Here is a 24008-nt window from a genome sequence, read left to right as displayed (position 1 = left end):
ATGGCAGAGTCGGATATGACTTAGCAGTTTAACAGCAAGACTGACATTGGCCACTGCAAAAGAAAAGATTAGTGAATTTGAAAACATGACAATAGAAAATGATCATAATGAAACATACAGAGGCAAATAAAAGACTGAAAAATAAAAAATATGAACAAAGCATCAGTGAAGTACGGAAAATAGCCTAATATATTTGTTATTGGAGTCCTCGATATGGAGAGAGATACATAAAAAAATATTTGAGGAATTAAAGGGTGAAAATTTTATAAATTTGATGAAAAATATAAACTGAGAAATCCAAGAAACTATTTCAATAAATATCAAGGTAAGAACAAGAAGAAATCTTCATCAGACATTTCATAAATAAATTTCCAAAGCTGGTAAGAAAAAGAAAAAAAATTTAAAGTAACCAAAGGGGAAAAAGACAAAGTACATACATGGGTACATCAAGTACATTAAAAAGTACATAAAAATATAAGAATGACTGCAGACTTCTCATTAAAAACAGTGTAAGTCAAAAGATACAGGAGTGGCATCTTTAAAGTAATAAAGAGCAAAATTGTCAACCTAGAATCTGTATTCAACAAAAGTATCTCTCACATATGAAAACCAAATTAAAAAAATGTTTTCAGAGAAACAAAATCTGAAATATCAATTTATACAAAGGGATGAAAAGCACTGGAAATGATATACATGTGAGTATTTTAAAATACTTTTTTTTCTTATTTTTAAAATAAAATTGATTACTTAAATAATGTTGGCATATTGAGGGGATTTATTATTTATATAGTAGTAAAATGTATGAGCGGTGGCTGCATGGCACAGGAGGGCCGAGAGGAGCTACTCCACGTTCAAGGTCAGGAGGGGCGGCAGTGAGGAGATACCCCTCATCCAAGGTAAGGAGCAGCAGCTGTGCTTTGCTGGAGCAGCCATGAAGAGATACCCCATGTCCAAGATAAGAGAAACCCAAGTAAGATGGTATGTGTTGTGAGAGGGCATCAGAGGGCAGACACACTGAAACCATAATCACAGAAAACTAGTCAATCTAATCACACTAGGACCACAGCCTTGTCTAACTCAATGAAACTAAGCCATGCCCGTGGGGCAACCCAAGATGGGCGAGTCTTGGTCGAGAGATCTGACAGAATGTGGTCCACTGGAGAAGGGAATGGCAAACCACTTTAGTATTCTTGCCTTGAGAACCCCATGAACAGTACAAAAAGGCAAAATGATAGAATACTGAAAGAGGAACTCCCCAGGTCTGTAGGTGCCCAATATGCTCCTGGAGATCAGTGGAGAAATAACTCCAGAAAGAATGAAGGGATGGAGCCAAAGCAAAAACAATACCCAGTTGTGGATGTGACTGGTGACAGAAGCAAGGTCCGATGCTGTAAAGAGCAATATTGCATAGGAACCTGGAATGTTAGGTCCATGAATCAAGGCAAATTGGAAGTGGTCAAACAGGAGATGGTAAGAGTGAACGTGAACATTCTAGGAATCAGTGAACTAAAATGGACTGGAATGGGTGAATTTAACTCAGATGACCATTATATCTACTATTGTGGGCAGGAATCCCTTAGAAGAAATGGAGTAGCCATCATAGTCAACAAAAGAGTCCAAAATGCAGTACTTGGAAGCAATCTCAAAAACAACAGAATGATCTCAGTTCGTTTCCAAGGAAAACCATTCAATATCACAGTAATCCAAGTCTATGCCCCAACCAGTAACACTAAAGAAGCTGAAGTTGAACGGTTCTATGAAGACCTACTAGACTTTCTAGAACTAACACCCAAAAAAGATGTCCTTTTCATTATAGAGGACTGGAATGCAAAAGTAGGAAGTCAAGAAACACCTGGAGTAACACGCAAATTTGGCCTTGGAATACGGAATGAAGAAGGGCAAAGACTAATAGAGTTTTGCCAAGAGAACATACTGGTCATAGTAAACACCCTCTTCCAACAACACAAGAGAAGACTCTACACGTGGACATCACGAGATGGTTAACACCAAAATCAGACTGATTATATTCTTTGCAGCCAAAGATGGAGAAGCTCTATACAGTCAGCAAAAACAAGACCAGGAGCTGACTGTGGCTCAGATCATGAACTCCTTATTGCCAAATTCAGACTTAAATTGAAGAAAGTAGGGAAAACCACTAGACCATTCAGGTATGACCTAAATCAAATCCCTTATGATTATACAGTGGAAGTGAGAAATAGATTTAAAGGCCTAGATCTGATAGATAGAGTCCCTGATGAACTATGGACGGAGGTTCGTGACATTGTACAGGAGACAGGGATCAAGACCATCCCCATGGAAAAGAAATGCAAAAAAGCAAAATAGCTGTCTGGGAGGCCTTACAAATAGCTGTGAAAATAAGAGAAGTGAAAAGCAAAGGAGAAAAGGAAAGATATAAGCATCTGAATGCAGAGTTCCAAAGAATAGCAAGAAGAGATAAGAAAGCCTTCTTCAGTGATCATTGCAAAGAAATAGAGGATAACAACAGAATGGGAAAGACTAGAGATCTCTTCAAGAAAACTAGAGATACCAAGGGAACATTTCATGCAAAGATGTGTTCAATAAAGGACAGAAATGGTATGGACCTAACAGAAGCAGAAGATATTAAGAAGAGGTGGCAGGAATACACAGAAGAACTGTACAAAAACCACCTTCATGACCAAGATAATCACGATGGTGTAATCACTGACCTAGAGCCAGACATCCTGGAATGTGAAGTCAAGTGGGCCTTAGGAAACATCACTATGAACAAAGCTAGTGGAGGTGATGGAATTCCAGCTGGGCTATTTCAAATCCTGAAAGATGATGCTGTGAAAGTGCTGCACTCAATATGCCAGCAAATTAGGAAAACTCAGCAGTGGCCACGGGACTGGAAAAGGTCAGTTTTCATTCCAATCCCAAAGAAAGGCAATGCCAAAGAATGCTCAAACTACCACACAATTGTACTCATCTCACATGCTAGTAAAGTAATGCTCAAAATTCTCTAAGTCAGGCTTCAGCAATACGTGGACCGTGAACTTCCAGATGTTCAAGCTGGTTTTAGAAAAGGAAGAGGAACCAGAATTAAATTGCCAACATCTGCTGGATCATCGAAAAAGCAAGAGAGTTCCAGAAAAACATCTATTTCTGTTTTATTGACTATGCCAAAGCCGTTGAGTGTATGGATCACAATAAATTGTTTAAAATTCTGAAAGAGATGGGAATACCAGACCACCTGACCTGCCTCTTGAGAAACCTATATGCAGGTCAGGAAGCATTAGTTAGAACTGGACATGGAACAACAGACTGGTTCCAAATTGGGAAAGGAAAACGTCAAGGCTGTATATTGTCACCCTGCTTATTTAACTTCTATGCAGAGTACATCATGAGAAACACTGGGCTGGAAAAAGCACAAGCTGGAATCAAGATTGCCGGGAGAAATATCAATAACTTCAGATATGCAGATGACACCACCCTTATGACAGAAAGTGAAGAGGAACTAAAAAGCCTCTTGATGAAAGTGAAAGAGGAGAGTGAAAAAGTTGGCTTAAAGCTCAGCATTCAGAAAACAAAGATCATGGCATCTAGTCCCATCAGTTCATGGCAATAAATGGGGAAACAGTGGAGACAGTAGCTGACTTTTTTTTCTGGGCTCCAAAATCACTGCAGATAGTGATTGCAGCCATGAAATTAAAAGACGCTTACTCCTTGGAAGGAAAGTTATGACCAACCTAGACAGCATATTAAAACACAGAGACATTACTTTGCCAACAAAGGTCCATCTAGTCAAGGCTATGTTTTTTCAAGTAATCGTATGGATGTGAGAGTTGGACTATAAAGAAAGCTGAGCGCTGAAGAATTGATGCTTTTGAACTGTGGTGTTGGAGAAAACTCTTGAGAGTCCCTTGGACTGCAAGGAGGTCCAACCAGTCCATCCTAAAGGAGATCAGTCCTGGGTGTTCATTGAAGGAACTGATGTTGAAGCTGAAACCCCAATACTTTGGCCACCTGATGCAGAGAGCTGACTCATTTGAAAAGGCCCTGATGCTAGGAAAGATTGAGGGCAGGAGGAGAAGGGGACAACAGAGGATGAGATGGCTGGATGACATCACCAACACAATGGACATGGGTTTGGGTGGACTCCGGGAGTTGGTGATGGACAGGGAGGCCTGGCATGCTGTGGTTCATGGGGTTGCAAAGAGTTGGACATGACTGAGCTACTGAACTGAACTGATGGTTTGCAGTAGTCATGGATGTGAGAGTTGGACTGTAAAGAAGGCTGAGCACTGAGGGATTGATGCTTTTGAACTGTGGTGTTGAAGAAGACTCTTGAGAGTCCCATGGACTGCAAGGAGATCAAACTCAATTCTGGGTATTCATTGGAAGAACTGATACTGAAGCTGAAGCTCCAATACTTTGGCCACCTGATGCAAAGAGCCAACTCATTAGGAAAGAACCTGATGCTGGGAAAGAGTGAATGCAGGAGGAAAAGGGAACAGCAAAGATTGATATGGTTGAATGACATCACTGACTCAACGTCCATGAGTTTGAGCAAGTTCTGGGAGATGGTAAGGAACAAGGAGGCCTGGCATGCTGCAGTCCATGGGGCTGCAAAGAGCTGGACACAACTGAGCAACTGAACAAAAAAAATGATAGAAGAAATTATACCATGATAGCACTATTTATTAATAAATGTATTGATAATTTATTAATAAAACAAAACAGAGTGGCCATATTGATAACAGAAAAAGAATATGGCCCATGGATAAAGTGCATCATTTCATAGACAAAGAGGTTAATTTATCAAGAGAACATGACAATTCTAAATATTTATGCACTTAAAGATTCCAAATATATGAAGCAAATACTGAGAGTATAATATAAGAGGAGAATTAGACAAATCAACAATCATAGTTGGAGATTTCAATAACCTTTTTTCAATATCAATAGAAAATGTATATTAAATTAAGCTGTAGAAGACAACACTATCAACCAATTTGCCCTAATTGATGTTTATGGAAGACTGTATCCAATAATTAAATGATACATATTGTTTTTCAAGTGCTCATGGAACATTTACCAAGATAGACAATATTCTGACCATGAAACAGGTCTTTTGAATTTAAAAAGGAGTCTAGATATTTAAAGTATATTCCCTGACCACAAGGGAATTAACTTAGAAATCAGTAACAGAAAAGTAACTGGAAAATCCCCAAGTATTTGGGAATTAACTGGCACACTGCTAGTTAACTTGTGCATCAAAGAAGAGATCAAAATGGAAATCAGGATGTTTTTGAACGGAATGAAAAGAAAAACATGATAAATAAAAATCTGTAAAATGCTGCTATCACAGTAATTAGAGGTCAATTTATAGCAATAACCCCCTTTATTAAGGAAGACTAATGGTCTCAAATAAATGGCCTAAGCTTTCACCTAAAGAAACTAGGAGGGACACAAGCAATTTAAGCCAAAGCAAGCAAAAGAAAGGAAACAGTAAGAATATGAGCCAAGAATACTATTTTAAAACTGTAATAAATAATGTCAGTTATAATCTGACAGGAAGACCTTAAAGTCAGCCCCAATAATTCCTACCTTCTTGTGTTCAAGACTTTGTGTAATCTCCACCCCTTGAGTGTAGGTGGAACCTGTGACTTGTTTCTAATCAGTTAAATACGGTAAAGGTGATGGTTTGTCAGTCCTGTAAGTAGGCTATGCCATATGACAAAGAGATAGGGTCCAATGCTTATCATAGTGTTGCAATATATAAAACTCTGTCTTATCAGACTCAAGCCAGAGACTCACCATAGGCTTGATGGAGTAAGTGGATAATTCGGAGAAACCCATATGGAAATGACATATAGACAGCCTCTAGGAATTTCTGGTGGCCACAGTGACCTGAGAGCAGTCTTTAGCCAACTTCCAGCAAAAATCCAGTTCCCTCAGTCAAACAGCTGTAAGGAAATTAATTCTGCCAATAACCTGAATAAACTTGAAGTCAGATTTGTTTCAGTTGAGCCCCCAAATAAGAACATAACCCAGCAACTCCTTGATTGCAGCCCTGTAATACAGGTTTTGGACTGAATTACTAGAACTTGCAGATGAATTGTATGTGGATGGAGTTATAGGAGGGTCTGAGAAAGAAGAGAATGAAGAATGACCTAGCTTGATTTGGCACTGGGTACATGGTGACATACTAAACTGAAGATCATGGGGTAATAAATGGGATGCTGAGTGTGGGAATCAAGATTTATGTATTGACTGTACCAAGTTTGAGATGCCTGTAATACCTGAAAGAGAAATTAAAACTTGTAAAATAACCACAAGACAAATTATACATTTTCTTACTTTTTCCTGCAGCCTTTTATTTAAACCAACACTAGATTTTATTAACAATGGAGAAAAACTCTCTTAAATTCTTTTGAAGAAGGTTTTGTCTTTCTGACAGTACCAGAGATAACTGTCTGGAGGGACATGTGGAGTAGTAGAGAATATACTATATTTGGTCCTTCTGCTTCAGGTTTCTAAATAACACATGAATTTATGAAATAAAATTCAGTACTAAAAATCAAATTCACTAGCTCCTCCATTGACCTTTTAAACTCTTTAGATCCCTATATTCAAATCCCCAAGTCAGAGAGAGTTTAAAAATCTGACACAGAGACGAAGAAAAATGTCTTTTTTCTAGGTTTTGTTAAAACATAGTTAGGTAAGGTTCAAGTCTTCCTAATTAGCCATCCCACAGCTGTGTCTTCTCATTTGCAAACAAATGACACTCAGCTAAGAGGAGGAATTCTCCTCTTGTGAATTCTCAGAAATTATTTAGAAATTACTTAGAATCTAATTTTTATACCCAGGGATCCTAGTAAGAAGTCAGTCTCATTACTGCTTATCAGAAATTACTTTTCTTCTCAAGTCCTTTTTTACCCTGAAAGAGCAATTTTGATAAGAAGTGACGATCTGAGTCAAAGAGAGGGGAAAATCATTGCAAGGAGTGATCAATGAAGTTCAGTTAGCCAGGCTTATTTAGAGTTGCTGAGAAATCTTCTTGCCAGTGTCCAAATCTTGCAAAATAATAAGTACCCTACTCAAAATGTGCTTTGAAAGCATTGGAGAAAAATCATATACCTGTTATGATTAAAGCTACATCATGATAGCATATGCTTGAGGACAGAATATAAGCAGGAGTAAAGACAACTGAAAACAGGTGATTTGTTAGTGTTACATGATTTTGGGCTTTGTTTCTCTGAGTCCTGCCTTTTGTGTAGATAATATTGTGAGACAGGGATGGGGAATATTGAAATGTACTAAAAAAATCCCATAATTTTTATTTCTCCAAAGAAGACTTACAGATGACCAACAAACACATGAAAAAACGTTCAACATTGCTTATTTTTAGAGAACTACAAATCAAAACTACAATGAGGTACCACTTCAAACCAGTCAGAATGGCCATCATCAAAAAAATCTGCAAACAATAAATGCTGGAGAGGGTGTGGAGAAAAGGGAACCCTCTTGTACTGTTGGTGAGAATGTAAATTGATGCAGCCACTATGGAGAACAGTGTGAAGATTTCTTTAAAAAACTGAGAATAAAACTACCATATGACCCAGCAATTATATTGCATATACCCTAAGAAAACCATAATTGAAAGAAACACATGTACCCCAGTGTTCACTGTAGCACTACCTACAATAGCTTGGCTGTGAAAGCACCTACATGTTCATTGACAGATGAATGGATAAAGAAGTTGCGGTACATATATACAATGTAATATTGTATGTGTGTGTGCTTAGTTCCACAGTCATGTCCAAGTCTGTGTGACTGGGGCCTGTGAGGCTCCTCTGCCCATGGAGTTTTCCAGGCAAGTATACTGGAGAAGGAAATGGCAACCCACTCCAGTGTTCTTGCCTGGAGAATCCCAGGGACAGGGGAGCCTGGTGGGCTGCCGTCTATGGGGTCACACAGAGTCAGACACAACTGAAGCGACTTAGCAGAAGCAGCAGCAGCATACTGGAGTGGATCACCATTCCCTTCTCCAGGGGATCTTCCCAACCCAGGAATCAAACCCACATCTCCAGCATTGGCCAGCAGGTTCTTTACCACTGAGATACCTGGGAAACCAATGGAATATTACTCAATCATAAAAAGGAATGAATATGAGTCAGTTCTACTGAGGTGAATGAACCTAGAGCCTGTTATACACAGTGAAGTAAGTCAGAAAGAGAAAAAATATTGTATAATAATGCATATATACGTAATTTATAAAAATGGTTACTGATGAACCTATTTGGAGGGCAGGAATGGAGATACAGATGTAGGGAACAGACTTGTGGACATGGGGGGAAGCTGAGGATAGGACGAATTGAGAAAGTAGCATTGACATATATCATGTAAAATAGCTAGTTACTGGGAACTTGCTGTATAACACAGGGAGCCCAGTCTGGTGCTCTGTGACAACTGAGAGGGGTGGTATAGGGTGGATGTGGAAGGGAGGGTCAAGAGGGAAGAGACATATGTATACTTATGGCCAATCCATGTTGTATGTATGGCAGAAACCAACACAACATTGTAAAGCAATTATCCTCCAATTTAAAATTTTAAAAAAAATCTCTTAATTATTATGTAACTTGAAATAGGATCATCAAACTATGAAAACAGCAAATCTCCATTTTGGTAAACATTATATTTTTAGTAAATATTCAAATAAGTATCTAAAATTTAAAATGTTTCTTATCAGTGAGTATTTTAGTATGTAAGAGCATTTATAATAACTTAGAAATTAATTCAACTAAATTTGCCTGGATCTTAGGAAATTACTGTTAATATTTGTCCCTAAGCAGGCATACTGAATCCTTTCCATGGCCCACAAGGCCCCAAATGATCTAAGTCCTGCCTTCCTTTTCCTGCATCTTCTCAACACTTCTGTCTGTCATCCTGCTTCAGTGGTACTGACCTTCCTGCTTATCCTTGAACAAGCTCAGTTCCATCCTAGGGCCTTTGTACTTGCTCTTTTCTCTGCCTGTACCACTCTTCCCTCGATCTTTGTATCACTACCTTCATCCAGTTATTAGAATGTGATTTCCTCCAAGAGACCTTGGGTGACTACACCATCTAAAGTAATTGCATGCCCACTTCTGTCATCCCCAGCAGTCCCTCTCCATCTCATCACATCATTATTATTTCCATATAGCAGATGCTTCACAATCTGAATTGCCTTTAGTCACTGTACTGTGTGTTTGTTGTCTGTCTCTCCCCAACACAATAACATACACACACACGTGAACATAAACTCTATGAACACACACACCTTATACCTTCCCTACCACCACCATTATATCTGCAATACCTGAAACATTATTTAGTATAAAGAAGGCATTCTGTAATATTTAGCAGATCAGTGGTTAAATTGAATCTGGTAGAACAAGAATCTGAGATTTGTCTGTCAGATTTAATAATCCTATGAAAATATAATAGATGGCATGGGGCCAAGTTTCCATCATTACAACTTGTAGTAGTAATACTTCTATTACTCTCTAAGTAAATTCTTCTTGATAATGTGAGGTGTACAGGATATTAGGAAGAGGCTTCTTCTTGGAAATTTCACTGCTTCTTGTACTTAGATGACTCATTCTATTTGGAATGGAAAATCTGGTCCTTCTTTGTTAATTTAAGAAGGATGAACTAAGGTCAATATAAACACACAACTAGTCCCAAAGGGATAAGATCCATAAGATTAGAACTTCCACATGCATGACACATTTGTATAATATGTGGAGAAAATATATGTTGCTGTTTCCATACTGACATTTATACTGTGTTGGAAGGAACAGGCTATAAATGTGCACTGGTTCAAGTCAGTATAGCAGATTTGATCCAGCTGCATGAGAAAGGCCATCCTTGTGCGTTACCAGAGAATACTGAATATTCATGAGGGTATCATTTGGTGATTCTAGATATTGATTGTTTTTGGCTTTTTACATCCATCTAGCGTAATTCATTTCCAGTCTTGGTACTGACATCCAGACCACTCCAGAATGATATATTCTCTCCATTTTTTCTGACATCCTGTAGCAATTATTGATAATTAAACATGTCCTGTCTTGTGCTATTTTGGTTGTCTTGAACTCTTATTTGAGGTTCTTTTTGTTTCAATTGTTTGGGGCTATTAAAATAATAAGACATCATTTCTTATCTACCCAACTAGAATTTTGGGGCAGAGGTGACACATTTAAACCTTTTTTATTCCCCAGTACTGTGCCTTATGTAGCAGGAAAGCTCTATTGTATGTCGCCTGACCAATGACTCTAGAAGGTGAAAGCCAGACCCCAAATGCCCCATCTCAGCTTTGATCTTCTCAAGTGGGAAACGTATAGTGTTTTTGCAAAGAGTGAACCTATTTCCTACAGTATCTCTGAGTATTGATCTTAGTGATGCTGTTATTACCTGGACATAAGCTTATTTCTTGCTTCTCTGCCATGAGAGATTAAAATGTTAGCTGTAATGAGCTAGAGTTAAGACTATCAAGTTGTTCAGGTTCTCAGAGAAAATGAAAAACACATTAAATGTGGTGGTTTGTTGTTGTTTGTTCCTGCGTCTGTGAGCCATAGCAAATTGTAATTACTCTGTTTACAATGAACAGATAAAAGGCTTTCTTCTTCTTCTTTGTTATTAAGTTTAGGCAGGAATATAGGTAATTTTATCTCTCACCAAGGGCTTCCTTGGTGGCTCAGAGGTTAGAGCGTCTGCTTGGAATGCGGGAGACCTGGGTTCGATCCCTGGGTCAGGAAGATCCCCTGGAGAAGGAAATGGCAACCCACTCCAGTACTCTTGCCTGGAGAATCCCATGGACTGAGGAGCCTAGGGTCGCAAAGAGTCGGACACGACTGAGCAACTTCATTCATTCACTGTCTCTCATGAAGATGACTTAATTCACCCTCAGTGGAGAGGGTGAAGTGCTGAAGTAAAGCGAAAACTTGTTTTTTAAGAACCCAGTATTTGTGTCCCTGTATGTCGCTGGCCTGGTTTGTAATTCACTAAATCCCTTAGCAAAACAGATGGCATTGAAAGAGGCTCATGGACAGAAAGAAAATGCCTGACCATGAAGGATGCAGATACAAAATTGATTCAGTAAATGACCTTGGATGTAGAAAAGATTTTTTTAAGAGAAGGATCTTCAGTAAGTAAATAAGAATACCTCAGATTCCAGAAGGGATAGTAACAATCCACTGTAGTGATAACAGAAACAACCAGGATCTAAATCTAATTAGGTTTTCATTTTAGTACAAGACTTCCAATTGCAAGCTGGCTGACACAGTGTGCTCTGAATGGGGCTTGTAATTTTCCCCTTGAAATACTATTCAAACTGTCCTTCAGAGGCCCTGCAATGCTCTACCTGGTCCTTCACAATTATCCAATTGTGTGTATCATTTTTCTCATAACTCAAAATCTTCTCTGTCATATACTTTTTCTTGATCATAACAAGTTCTCTTGACTCAACTTTGAAGCCTTTACATTTTGTTTAAATCATAACATATATAGCAATTTTTACTGATTTCCAAATATAAAGTGGTTTAGTGGTTTTAGCTAAAGTAGATGGTAAGAAGGTATCTTGAAAGACCCAAGAGCTGTATGGCCACAACATATGTCGATGGCATATGGGAGGCATCCCAGTGGGCCCAGAGAGACAGATTTTAAAGTCAGACAAACTTTGATTTGAAACATCTCTCTTCCTCTTGCTAGTTAATTGTGTAACTTGTATTTTTTCCTGTAGTTTTTAAAGCAAGTTATCATAGACTGGGTGGTTTAAAACAAAAATGTATTCTGTCATAGTGGAGGCTGAAAGTCTGAAATCAAGGTGTCAGCCAAGCCATGAAGGTTTTAGGAAGAATCTGTTCCTTGCCTCATCCAGCTTCTGGTGATTCCAGGCTTGTGACTGCATCACTCCAATCCTCTCTTCTGTGGTCACATTGCCTCCTTCTCTTCCGTACGTCTTCTCTGTGTGTCCATCCCAAAGTTCCCTCTGCCTCTCTCTTATAAGGGTACAATGTGGTTGTCTTTAGGGCCCACTTAGATAATCCAAAATAAACTCCTCCTCTCAATATCCTAAACTTAATCATATCTTTTGCCATATAAGTTAATATTCACAGATTCTATGGTTAGGGCATGGATGTATCATTTTAGGGGGCATATTTCAACCTATGAATAAAAGGAGTGAGAGTGTTAGTTCCTCAGTCCTATCCAACTCTTCATGACCCCATGGACTGTAGCCTGCCAGGCTCCTCTGTCTGTGGAATTCTCCAGGCAACAATACTGGAGTGGATTGCAATTTCCTTCTCCAAGGGATCCTCTCAACCCAGGAATTAAATCCGGATCTCCTGCCTTGCAGGCAGATTCTTTATCATCTGAGCCACCAGGGAAGCCATTCAACTTATACGGTGCCCTAACAAGAGATTTTATTTTGGAGGGTTATAGTTCTTCATCAATAAAATGAGGTCCATGAGCTTTCATTGTCATGACTATTAAATATATTTTCTGTCTAAAACATGTTTTCCAGATTCACAGAAATAGTAAATAATAAAAAGTATTAATGTGGATGGACCATTCACTGCTGTTCTAATAAATTCAGCCCCTGTAGCATAGTGTCCTTAGAGGTGTCTTGTATGCATGCATGCTCAGTCACTCAGTCGTGTCTGACTCTCTGCGACCCCATGGACTGCAGCCTGCCAGACTCCTCTGTCCACGGGATTCTCCAGGCAAGAATACTGGAGTGGATTATCATTAATAGGTGTCTTATTTGCTCTTATTAAGAAATGTATTCATAATATTATATGACTGGGTCTAGAAGATCCCCTGGAGGAGGGCATGGCAATCCATGCATTCTGCTTCAGATGCTTTTGATGATACCTGTGTTCTCTGCTGCTGCTGCTAAGTCGCTTCAGTTGTGTCCGACTCTGTGTGACCCCATAGATGGCAGCCCACCAGCCTTCCCCCGTCCCTGGGGTTCTCCAGGCAAGAACACTGGAGTGGGTTGCCATTTCCTTCTCCAATGCATGAAAGTGAAAAGTGAAAGTGAAGTCGCTCAGTCATGTCCAACTCTTTGTGACCCCATGGACTGCAGCCTTTCAGGCTCCTCCATCCACGGGATTTTCCAAGCAAGAGTACTGGAGTGGGGTGCCATTGCCTTCTCCTCCTGTGTTCTCTGCATCGTATCAAATCACTAACTAGTACTAATGCTCAGGTTCACGCCAAGGGCAAGCTTCCTGATACACCCCAGATACACCTGCAGTGTATCCCATGGCCATGTCTGATTTTCACTTCTCTGAGATTATTGGTTTGAGGAGCTGCTGGTATGCTGCCATGGTAAGCTCTCAAGATGCCCAAGTTATAGCATATATCCTTTGCAGTACTACATCTCCACAAACCACCTGCACCCTTGCCAAAATGGAAACTCACTTCTCTCTCCCCCAAATTTAATTAATAGACAAGTGCCATATACATGGGTCCATGCACAGTTAGGTCAGGACATAAACCCAAGTGACAGTCCCATGGGTTGCCCTACCCCACTGATAAATGAAGTCTTGTTGTGGACCAAGAATGTTTGTCTGAATTAGTACTCGACTTAAGTTTTGAAGTCTCTTGTGTAAATAGAAAAAAAGTTCCACAGAATCCCACTGATGAATAACACTGAGACTCAAACTAGAAATCCCCCCTCCTCTTCTCCTACACTTCCTCTTTGTCCTACCCCACAACCCTCATTGCTCACATATATACAAGAAATTCTGCTGCACAGCATCTGGGATATGGTAGGTTCTCAATAAACACAAGAACTTCTTCTGTCCTATACCCCCAGTGCTCTGCACATGTTAGATAATCAATAAACATTCTTTGACTAGTGATATATGGATCTTTATTGTATAAAAAATAGAAATATCCCTCATAACGCTATAATCACTTAAATTGTGCCTTTAACTTCAACCTCCACCACTCTTAATTGTCTGGTTATTAATAATAAGCCCCTAAGCATAGACCTCTGTACATTCATATGTGTGTAAACAATTGTCCACATGCCATTTAAAGTTCTTATTTCTTAGACACTCACTTTGCAACATTGCTAGTGGTGCTAAGCTCTTTTATAGCCTATGAAAGAGAAAGGTCCCTAACTTTATGTTATAAATCCAGGGAGGACTCTTGCCAGTTTTACAGGGATATTTACTTAGTGGTTTTCTCCAGAAAGAAACATACTTTCCTGATAGGTTTTTCTTTTGGCATACTTTGAAGATGCCAAAGTGTTCATATTTGTAATTTTCATGGAGAAAATTCAAAGAAAGAATTTTGATTGTTGTTTAAAAAAAGAAAGCCTGAAGACCTAGAAAATCAGTCACATGAGGGAAAAAGCCTTGTGCCCTACTGATCCTACTGGGATCCTTTTAGAAGTTGTGTGCCAAATTTCCAAGCATTTATTGTAATTTATGTTTCATGGACCAGTAATCATCCCTTACCCCTGAAATTGTTGTGGATTGACATACTCCAGGTCTGCTGGGGCCAAGGGAATTAAAGTAATTATGGTATAAACATACTGGTATTTATGCTAATGCTTGCTGGAAAATGCAACCTAGAGAAGGTGAGTTGACTCAAGGCCTTGTATCCCCAGTGTATTCTCATTAAATGTGTGAAGGCTGGAAATGCAAGAAGGCTGGCAAATTTGAAGGAAAAAGCAACTTGAACATGTTAGCTAAACGGTAGATTTAGAAGCAAAGGAAGGGATGGCGGAATTAAAAATGATATTTAAGTAGGGATAAACTAATTTAGAGTCCATCTAGATAGGTGGGAAATGGGAGTGGGATGGTTTGTCTATCTTATCACATCCCTTTTATACAACATGACATTTTGCTTGGAATAAGGATTTTGACCCTTTGCTTTCTCTAACGATGCTAAGGGAAATTTGGTGTAATTTTTTTTTTTTTTTTAAATCATCATGGGTTTCTGTAGAACCTAACCTAGCAGCATTGGGGCCATTTAGCAGATGTGCCTGCTAGAGTGGCAAGTAGAAGACAGATTTGAACCCCATCTGTGGGCCTTAGTTTTCTCTCTCATCTATAGTGTGGGAAATGATAACATTGACTGGGCTGTTTTGAGATTCAGATTACACAGTTAACATAACAGTGCTTGGTGAAGCATAGGCTTGTATACATGTCATTAAATAACAGGCTTGTGCCACTGTTTGTCACTTGCTACATTATACCTGACTGCCTTCTAGTTGGAAATAAAACACAGACAAGGAAATCAGAAATTTCAACCTCCTTTCTAATTTAAATAATGTGATACTATATGCAGATATATATGTATACCTATACACATATATGAGGCTTCCTTGGGAGCTAAGCTGGTATAGAATCCGCCTGTAACTCAGGAGACCCCAGTTCAGTTCCTGGGTCAGGAAAATCCCCTGGAGAAGGGTTAGGCTACCCACACCAGTAAAGAATCTGCCGGCAGTGTGGAAGACCTGTGTTCGATCCCTGGGTTGGGAAGATCCCCTGAAGGAGGGCATGGCAACCCACGCCAGTATTTTTGCCAGGAGAATCCCAAGGAACAGAGGAGCCTGGTGGGCTACAGTCCATGCAGTCGCAAAGAATCAGACACAACTAAGCACAGTACGGTCACCTCCTTATTACCGTCATCATTTTTCCTCTCTTGGTATATCAAAAGTAATCTTGTTTACTTAAATTTTTTTAAAAATTGACTCAGTCTTAAATTTAAAATCATTTTAAAAGGAAACACTTTATCTCTACCATAAGTAGATAAAAGAAAACTCCTACGGTTTGTGAGAAATAGAAATGCAGTGGAAACAAACATGATTAATAAGAACTGGTTGAATCCTGTGATCTGCCAAGACCTATGTTCGTTAAAAGAGAGATTGGCAAAGTTAGAGACATACTTTAATCAAAATAAGACTTTTTCCTTAAGCTCACCAGAACAACTGAAAAGAAATTAACAGTGTCATATGTGCCCTCATGTCACCTCACCCATGTCTGCGTTCTACCTAAAACAGTCATATTTCCTATAGTAACCATGTTGCATCCCTTCTAAGGTCCAGTACAAGGCTCTCAGCCCACATATTGATTCTGTGTGGAGAAATATTTTTGGTTGAAGCCCTTAAATTGCTTAGATAAACTAGGATTATGAACTTAGTTCCAATTTATTTTCTGTTTCTTGAGTAAACTTTAGGCAATACATTTCCACTGCATTTGTAGGTATTTCAATGTCTTTTTGTTTGTTTTCTTTAATTTCCTATAGAATGCAGAGCCCTGGATCTCTTGGCCACTAATTGAGAGCCTGGAATCCTGAAGAAGACCAAGACTCCTTACAGTAAGACATGGGTCTTTTGCAATTTTGTCTCTTCCACATGTGTATACTACTACTTGATTTGAGTTTGAACATGGAAGTTTCATTCTTCTTAGGGAAATATCTGTCATCTAGTCTGGATTTGTGCCTCAACATTAGCACTCAACTAGCATTAACTACAGTGTTCAGCTTGGATTAGCTCTTTAGATTGAATCCTGGATACAGTATAGATCAAAATTCAAGTTTTATCATGATTTTTTAAACCTGCATTGCCAATTTAGGAAAAACACAAATGGAGGAGAATAAGGATAAATAATAGAGGCACTGCTTCAAAGCACAACATTTGAATAATAATCTAGGTCTGTTTACTGCATGCCATAAGCTAAACATGCTTTACAGGGGTGTTTCCAAATTTAAATCAATGTCAAGTGTACTGTTTTCGCAGCTAAATGTATATACTGTAACAGCCATGTCTGGCAGGCAGTTGATGGAGCAGAGCAAGTTGTGTGGTGTGCATAGAGGGAAATGGCTTCCCAGGGGGTGCTAGTGGTAAAGAATCCACCTGCCAACGCAGGAGATGCAAGAGACATGGGTTTGATCCCTGGGTTGGGAAGATCCCCTGGGGTAGGAAACGGCAACCCGCTACAGTATTCTGGCCTGGAAAATCCCATGGATAGAGGAGCCTGGTGGGCTACAGTCCATAGCATTGCAAAAAATTGGACACAACTGAGCAGCTAACACTTTCGATAGAGGGAAATACTCATGATTATGATCTAGTGACACAAGAAGAAGAAATCAAGTACCAAAGAAAGACAGTTAATTGGCTGGGACATGAGACCATTTTGTCTCCTGAATATCAGGGCATCAAGCGGTTCTATTCAAACAGTGACAGTGTTATAGGGTGACTGAGTGAGTGAGCATCATGGTGACTGAACATACTGATAGACTGCTACAGTGATGGTGTTGAAATCATTGCTGACTCAGTGCAGTTTTAAGTCTTTTAGTCCCATAAATGGGTCTCCATGATTCTAGTATTTTAAAGTTTCCACCTCTATATGGGGGAAAAAAAGGTGGAATTCAGAACATTCAGGATTCCTCTCTCTCCTAAGGAACTTTTTTCTTATTTCTTGAATTAAGTGCTGATATACTCTTTGCTTAAACTACAGTCTATCCAGTCATTCTCTGGATGTCCTAATCTTCATGTCCTATGCAATCTGTTATAAAGACTGCTGCTCTGGTGGACAGGACCCTATAATTTTTATGTCTACTTTGTCAGTGAGGCCCTGTACCAAAGTAAAAGTTAATTCTCAGAAAAAGGCTGCCTCACCATGAGATGGCAGTAGAGAGAAGCCTGGAAGACAGGCCCAGGTTACTTGGTTTGGGGGCCGGATTGAGGGGCTGGACTTGGTGGGGGGAGCTAGATTACCAAGGTAAGTAGCTTTTGATTTTGTCCTTTGTTTTCATCTGAGAGTGCCTCTCTGAAAAAAGGTGCTCAGCATAGCTGATAAGGAAAATCATGATAGTTATATCTGAGGTTGAGAAATCAGGAAAAGGGGAGATAGTTCCAGAAATATACCAACCTCAGATGATCAGAGTTATGCTGAACTGTCTGTCTCTCTCTCTCTATCTCTCTCTCTCACACATGAATAAAGAGAAAGAGAGAGAAGAATAGAGAAGAGATAAGAAAAGAGAAGAGGATAAACATGTCTTGTCATTGGGAAGCAGGGCTAACTGAAATCAGCAAGAAGCCAGAAGACAATTATCATTGATGAAAACCACTTGACAGCTCAACTCTGAGGCCATATACCTTGGCATTGCCTCTTCCTTCCTTTAAGAGGCCAAAGTGCCACTAGACTAGACACTAGAGTGGGTTCTAATAGCCTGTGCATTTTGATATTGTACAGAGAAATCAGAAAATGTTAAATATGTATATCATTTTAAAAAATCACAGCCCAGGAAATGCCATGTCTTACCCAGGGTCATTTAGTTAACTAGTGGCAGTATTAGGTTTAGAAATCATGTGTCCTGATTATCACTAGCCTATCCTTTCCTCATAAGAGCTGGGGAAATTTAATATTTTCTATGAAATATAAAACACATTAAGAGTCTGAAATCCAGTCATTCTTATTTTCCTTAATTAAAATTTTGATCTATGAGACAAAATTTGGGCCACAGGGGAGTATGGGGTATCATCACTGATTGTCTAGTAAGTTAGCATGGTCATCGATTAACGTGCCATGGGATCCCTCAGAAACCTTATCCTTAGAAAATACCTCGGCAATCATATGTTGCTCTGCTAGCTATTAGTTTTTCCTAAGCAGGAAGCTGGAAACAGGAGGACAAGTGGTGTATTGTTCTATGGTCCAACTTTTCTTATCTTCAAGGAAAATCTTTCATGAAAACCCAATATGCAAAGCAGGTAAAATACATTTGGAAGAAATAATGAGAACACTTGATGAGAGTCTTACCGGCTTCCCAATCATGCACTCCTGCTCTGTCCAAAGTGGCTCCAGGACAATATTGGAGGAATGTGAATCCTAGAAGAAAAGGAGCTTGCTGACTAAAGATACCCACAGTCAAATCTTGCCTGCATCTTTTATAATCTATGTGACACTGATCTTATTATTTGACTTCTCCTTGAGCTTCAGCTTCCTCATCTAAAAAATATGAGTAACACCAATAAAATTAAGTTTTATTACAGATTGAATGAGATATATGTATATATATCTCATAAGATACACACATATATATATGTATATATATGTATATATATGTGTGTGTATGTGTGTGTATATATATATATATATAGAGAGAGAGAGAGAGAGAAACATATAACACCTTTCCTTGCAACTCAGTTGGGTAAAGAACCCGCCTGCAATGCAGGAGATGCAGGTTTGATTCCTAGGTTGGGAAGATTGCCTGGAGAAGGAAATGACAACCCAGTCCAGTATTCTTGCCTGAAGAATCCCATGGACAGAGGAGTCTGGCAGGCTGCAGTTCATGGGGTCACAAGAGTTGGACACGACTTAGTGACTAAGCCACTATATATATATGCAAAATAGTGCTGGATAAGAACTGGATTTTAACTTGATGCTGAAAAATGTTGATTTGATGATTAAAAATGGTTTCTGCAGTCCGTGTTAGAAGGTTATTCATTTTTAAGATTATGTGTACTTTTGCTTTGTCAAGAACTACTGCCTGGTTACCAATAGTTATGCAGTCATAGACTACTAAGAGATCCATATTTCTGGAGGAAGAGCTTCAGAGGACATTTTTGCCTTATCTAGGACCTAGTGTTAGAAACTGTAAATAAATGGAGTTTGACAGTGCTCTGTCCCCTTAAGAATCATGGGAACTCCCTAGGAAAAAATGGATGCAGACAATACCTCTTCTCTTAGGCCAGTTTAAGAAAAAGTATTTTGCTAATACTGTTGATGGCCTTGAAAATGGGGGACATGGTTAGTAGAGGAGAGTAGCCAGTCAGTCTTGGTATGGTGGCCTCCCACTGGCCACACAGACTGGACCTTTCTCGTTGGCTGCTTCAAAGGTAGCTTTGGTGCCAATCCAAAACTGGCCCTGGAACAGATTTATGATTTTTGGAGCCCAGTGGATCCTGGATAATACCTGGCCAAGTCAGAGAATCAGTACCACATGAGAGAGGTCTATGACTGAGCCAGGCAAGTTTCTGGGCCAAGAGACACTAAGACTAACCTTGGAGGAGATCTGCACCACAGACTCAATTCAGTAATCATGCTGGAGTCCATGGGCATATGGGAATGCAGTCTGCAGGAATGGGTGTCACTAGCTGCTTTCTCACCCAGTCCCCAGGAAGTCTACGTCTGAAACAGATATCTCATACCAATGTCTATGTATCTTCATGAAGTATCAAATTTTTCATGTCTTAGAGAATTGGGGTTAATGTGCAAACAGAAAGCTTCTCATAAAATAAAACTAATGAAATGTGGCTTTGAACAGATTTCAGAAATACATCTTCCAGCCTGCCTGGGGTCCCTTGGAAGGAAAAGGTTTTCTCTGATTATCAGCAAACTATAGCAAACCATGACTACACTGCTAGAAACTTGCCATAGTCTTTCTTTTCCTTTGACCCAGAAATTCTTTCTTCCCCTTGGTCTCTTAAAGCCTCTATTAGTGACCATTTTGTGACAGTGGCTTTGTAATCTCCCAATTCTGGCGCTTGAGAAAAAAGAAGGGTTTATTGGCAAGCTCACAGGGGTCTGGAAAGGCCGTTCCTTTCCCAGCTGGCCAGGAGAGCCGGAAGCCTGAGAAGGCTGTCCACAGGGCTGTCTGGCGAGGGTAAAGGAAAGGGAGGAGGAGGAGGCTGAATTCCTAGCTGGCTGCATATTGGAAGGTGGCCTCCTTTCTCCCTGGCATATAAGGGAGAATAGGAGGCCAAGAATCCTGGCTTAGTTCCTGTCGGCTTGTCGCCTTGTTTGTGGGCTTGTGGAAGGAACTGACTCTGGAAGAAGCCCGAGGGCTGCCTGAGACAGGCTTACAGCTGAGGCCAGAGGAAGGCAGACCCTCGCTGTCGCCACTGGGGTCAGAATCTCTCAGCCAGAAGCCTCTCTCCTTTCAGTTTAGAGAAGTGGATTGAGGAGTAAATGGACTAATGAGTTGTGGAATGTTTGCTCAATACATTGGGGATCTTTTCTATTTTCCCATGAAATTACCATAAACATAAACTAAAAACACTTTTATTTTTGTGCATCCCTAACCTAATTGTTGGAGAACGAAATGGCAACCCACTCCAATGTTCTTGCCTTGAAAATCCCTTGGACAGAAGAGCCTGGTGGGCTACAATCCATGAAGTCTCCAAAGAGTCAGACAGTGCTAAATAGCAACAACCTAATAGTATGTATCAAAGGATACATGGCATTAAGTCTTCAGCTTATGAGTGTGTGTGTGTGTATATATATATATATATTGCAAGTCTTTTGGACTCTGTGGGAGAGGGCGAGGGTGGGATGGTTTGGGAGAATAAAATTGAAACACGTATATTATCATATGTGAAACAGATCACCAGTCCAGGTTCGATGCATGAGACAGGGTGCTCAGGGCTGGTGCACTGGGATGACCCAGAGTGATGGGATGGGGAGGGAGGTGGGTGGGGGGTTTAAGATGGGGAACACATGTACACCCGTGGCAGATTCATGTCAATGTATGACAAAACCAATGCAATATTATAAAGTAATTAGCCTCAAAAAATATATATATATGATTCTTCTTAAAGGGATTTGTGTGACCTCAATGAAATGCTCATGTATGCAACATTACTATAGTAGGTATTAGCTTTATTAAAACCTTTCAGTATCTATGCAATGTGCTACTGGCTTATTCCACTTAGCATAATCTCTTGCAGGTCCATTCACATTGTTGCAAGTGGTGGATGGAAGAATTTTTAAGGGTCTTTTAAAAGGGCTGAATAATATTCCACTTATGAATATACCACATTTTCTATATCCATTCGTCTCTTGATGAACATTTAGGTTGTTCCTGTATCTGGGTTATTGTAAATAATGCTGAAATGAGCATGGGAGTGGAAGTATCTTTTGAAGGCTTTGGTTTCTATTCTTTTGGTTGTACACCTGGATGTGGGATTGCTGGGTCAAGATTAACAGGTGTGAAGTGGTATTTCCTTGTGTTCTTGGTGTGCATGTCCTGATGATTAATAACCTTGAGCCCCTTTCCATATACCAGTTGGCCATTCATATGTCTTCTTTGGAGAAATATCCATGCAAATCCTGTCCTCAGTTTCTAATTGGACAGTTTTGTTTGTTTGTTTTTATTTTTTGTTTGCTATTGAGTTGTTCCTTATGTATTTTGGAAATTAATTTGTTGTTAGATATATGGGTTGCAATTATTTTTTCCTGTTCCCAAAAGTTGCGTTTTAATTCTGCTAATCATAACCTTTACTGTGTAAAAGCTTTTCAGTTTGATGTAGTATGTTTGTCCATTTTTGCTTTTATGCTTTTGGTCATATACAAGAAATCATTGCCAAGACCAATGTCTGGAAAAGCTTTTTTCCTATCTTTGTTCTAAAAGTTCTATAGTTTAATGTCATACTTTTAAGTCTTTAATCCATTTTGAGTTTAAGTATGATATAAGGGTCCAATTTCATTCTTTTGTATGCAGGTATACAGTTTTTCCAACATAATTTATTGATTAGATTATTCTTTACCCATTGTGTTTTCTTGTTACCCTTGTCAAAAATCAGTTGATCATGTATTTACAGGTTTATTTCTGGATTCTATTCTATGTCATTGATCTTTATATCTGTCTTTATACCAGTATCATACTGTTTTAATTACTATGGCTTTGTAATATATTTTGAAATCAGGACACAGCTTTATTATTCCTTTCTGTGAAAATTGCTTGGGCTATTCTGGGTCTTTTGTGGTTCTATATTAATTTTAGGATTGTTTTTCATATTAATATAAACATGTCATTGAGATTTTGATGGGAATAGTATTTAATCTATAGGTTGCTTTGGGAGTGTATCTGTTTTAACAATACTTTGATAGAGTATTGAAGGACAGACAGTAATGCTTAGCATTCTCTTTGTTCTCATGTATTACTTGATCCTTCTGCAATTAGGCAAGGTGCTGTGACCAGTTCTAGACTCTGTGTGAGTGGAAGTGATAAGTATGTCTCTTCAGGACTGAAGAAATGAAAGTCCATATGCAGTTTTTCATGATTTTACTGTATGATTTAATGGCATCTTTTCTGGCCAAAAGCAGACATGTGTTCTGGATAACATTGCTACAGGATGACGGAGTCACCATCAACTTGGATCCCTCAGTGACTATGTGGAGTAGAGTCTCTGCTGACCCCATACTGGATATAAAGTATAAGCAGGAAATAAACTTTTGTCATATTAAATCAGTGAGATTTGGGGGTCAGTTTGTGACTTGTGTAATGGAGCTTGTCCTGACTAATATGAGTGCCAAGCCAGTAGCCCTCCAGTTGCTCACAATGATGCTGCTAAATGTCAGGGCTCTACTGTGAGTTTGTGCAGAGTATGGTTAGAACAGAGAGAACTGTTAGGGGAGACCTGTACCACAGGGACATGACATGTATCCTAGATCTCAAAGGAGACATGGGTGTGTTTCAAGCAGAAGAGGTAGGGAGAGCATTTTAAGGAAAGGCAGATAGAAAAATGGTCTGCATTTGAGGTGTTGACACTTCATTTGTTCATTCATTTAGCTCTCTTCTCAAGACTGGTGATTAAACAGATTTCACAGAAGGATTGATAGAGAAATAAACTGTAATAATTATTAAAATCAGGTTGGGGGATGCATTATTTATCTTGTTCTTTTTATGGAGAATTCTAAATGATTTTTATAACCTTAAAATATAGGCTTTTATTTGAGGAAAGAAGATGAACTTAATTATTGTACTCATATTTTGTATGCGAAGAATCTGAGAATTTGATATACCTTATTTTCAAGTGCAATTCAATGTAAATCAGTGGTGGAGCTTAGAAACAGTTTGTTAGGTACTATTTCTTCCACCTATCTATTATTCTGTCATTTCTTCCAAAACTAAACAAACAAAACAAAACAAAAATTCCCCAAACCTGAAGTCATTTTAGAAACAAATACTGGGATTATGGATGGAGGAAGCATGATATGCCCAGCAAACCATCTGACCTA

The 24008-nt window shown here is 39.2% G+C and overlaps 1 protein-coding gene across 1 annotated transcript in view; it reads left to right on the top strand.

Annotated features, from left to right (window-relative positions):
• SEMA6D (semaphorin 6D) overlaps positions 1-24008 on the top strand; it is a 643846-nt gene that overhangs the window by 298881 nt on the left and 320957 nt on the right. The window contains exon 3 of the mRNA XM_027554088.1: positions 16291-16362. The gene's annotated coding sequence lies outside the window, so the exon portion shown is untranslated. The remainder of the gene's footprint in view (positions 1-16290; positions 16363-24008) is intronic.

Source organism: Bos indicus x Bos taurus, chromosome 10, assembly GCF_003369695.1.
Source record: "Bos indicus x Bos taurus breed Angus x Brahman F1 hybrid chromosome 10, Bos_hybrid_MaternalHap_v2.0, whole genome shotgun sequence".
In the NCBI taxonomy this organism is placed as follows: domain Eukaryota; kingdom Metazoa; phylum Chordata; class Mammalia; order Artiodactyla; family Bovidae; genus Bos; species Bos indicus x Bos taurus.
This window is presented reverse-complemented; position numbering and strand designations above follow the sequence as displayed.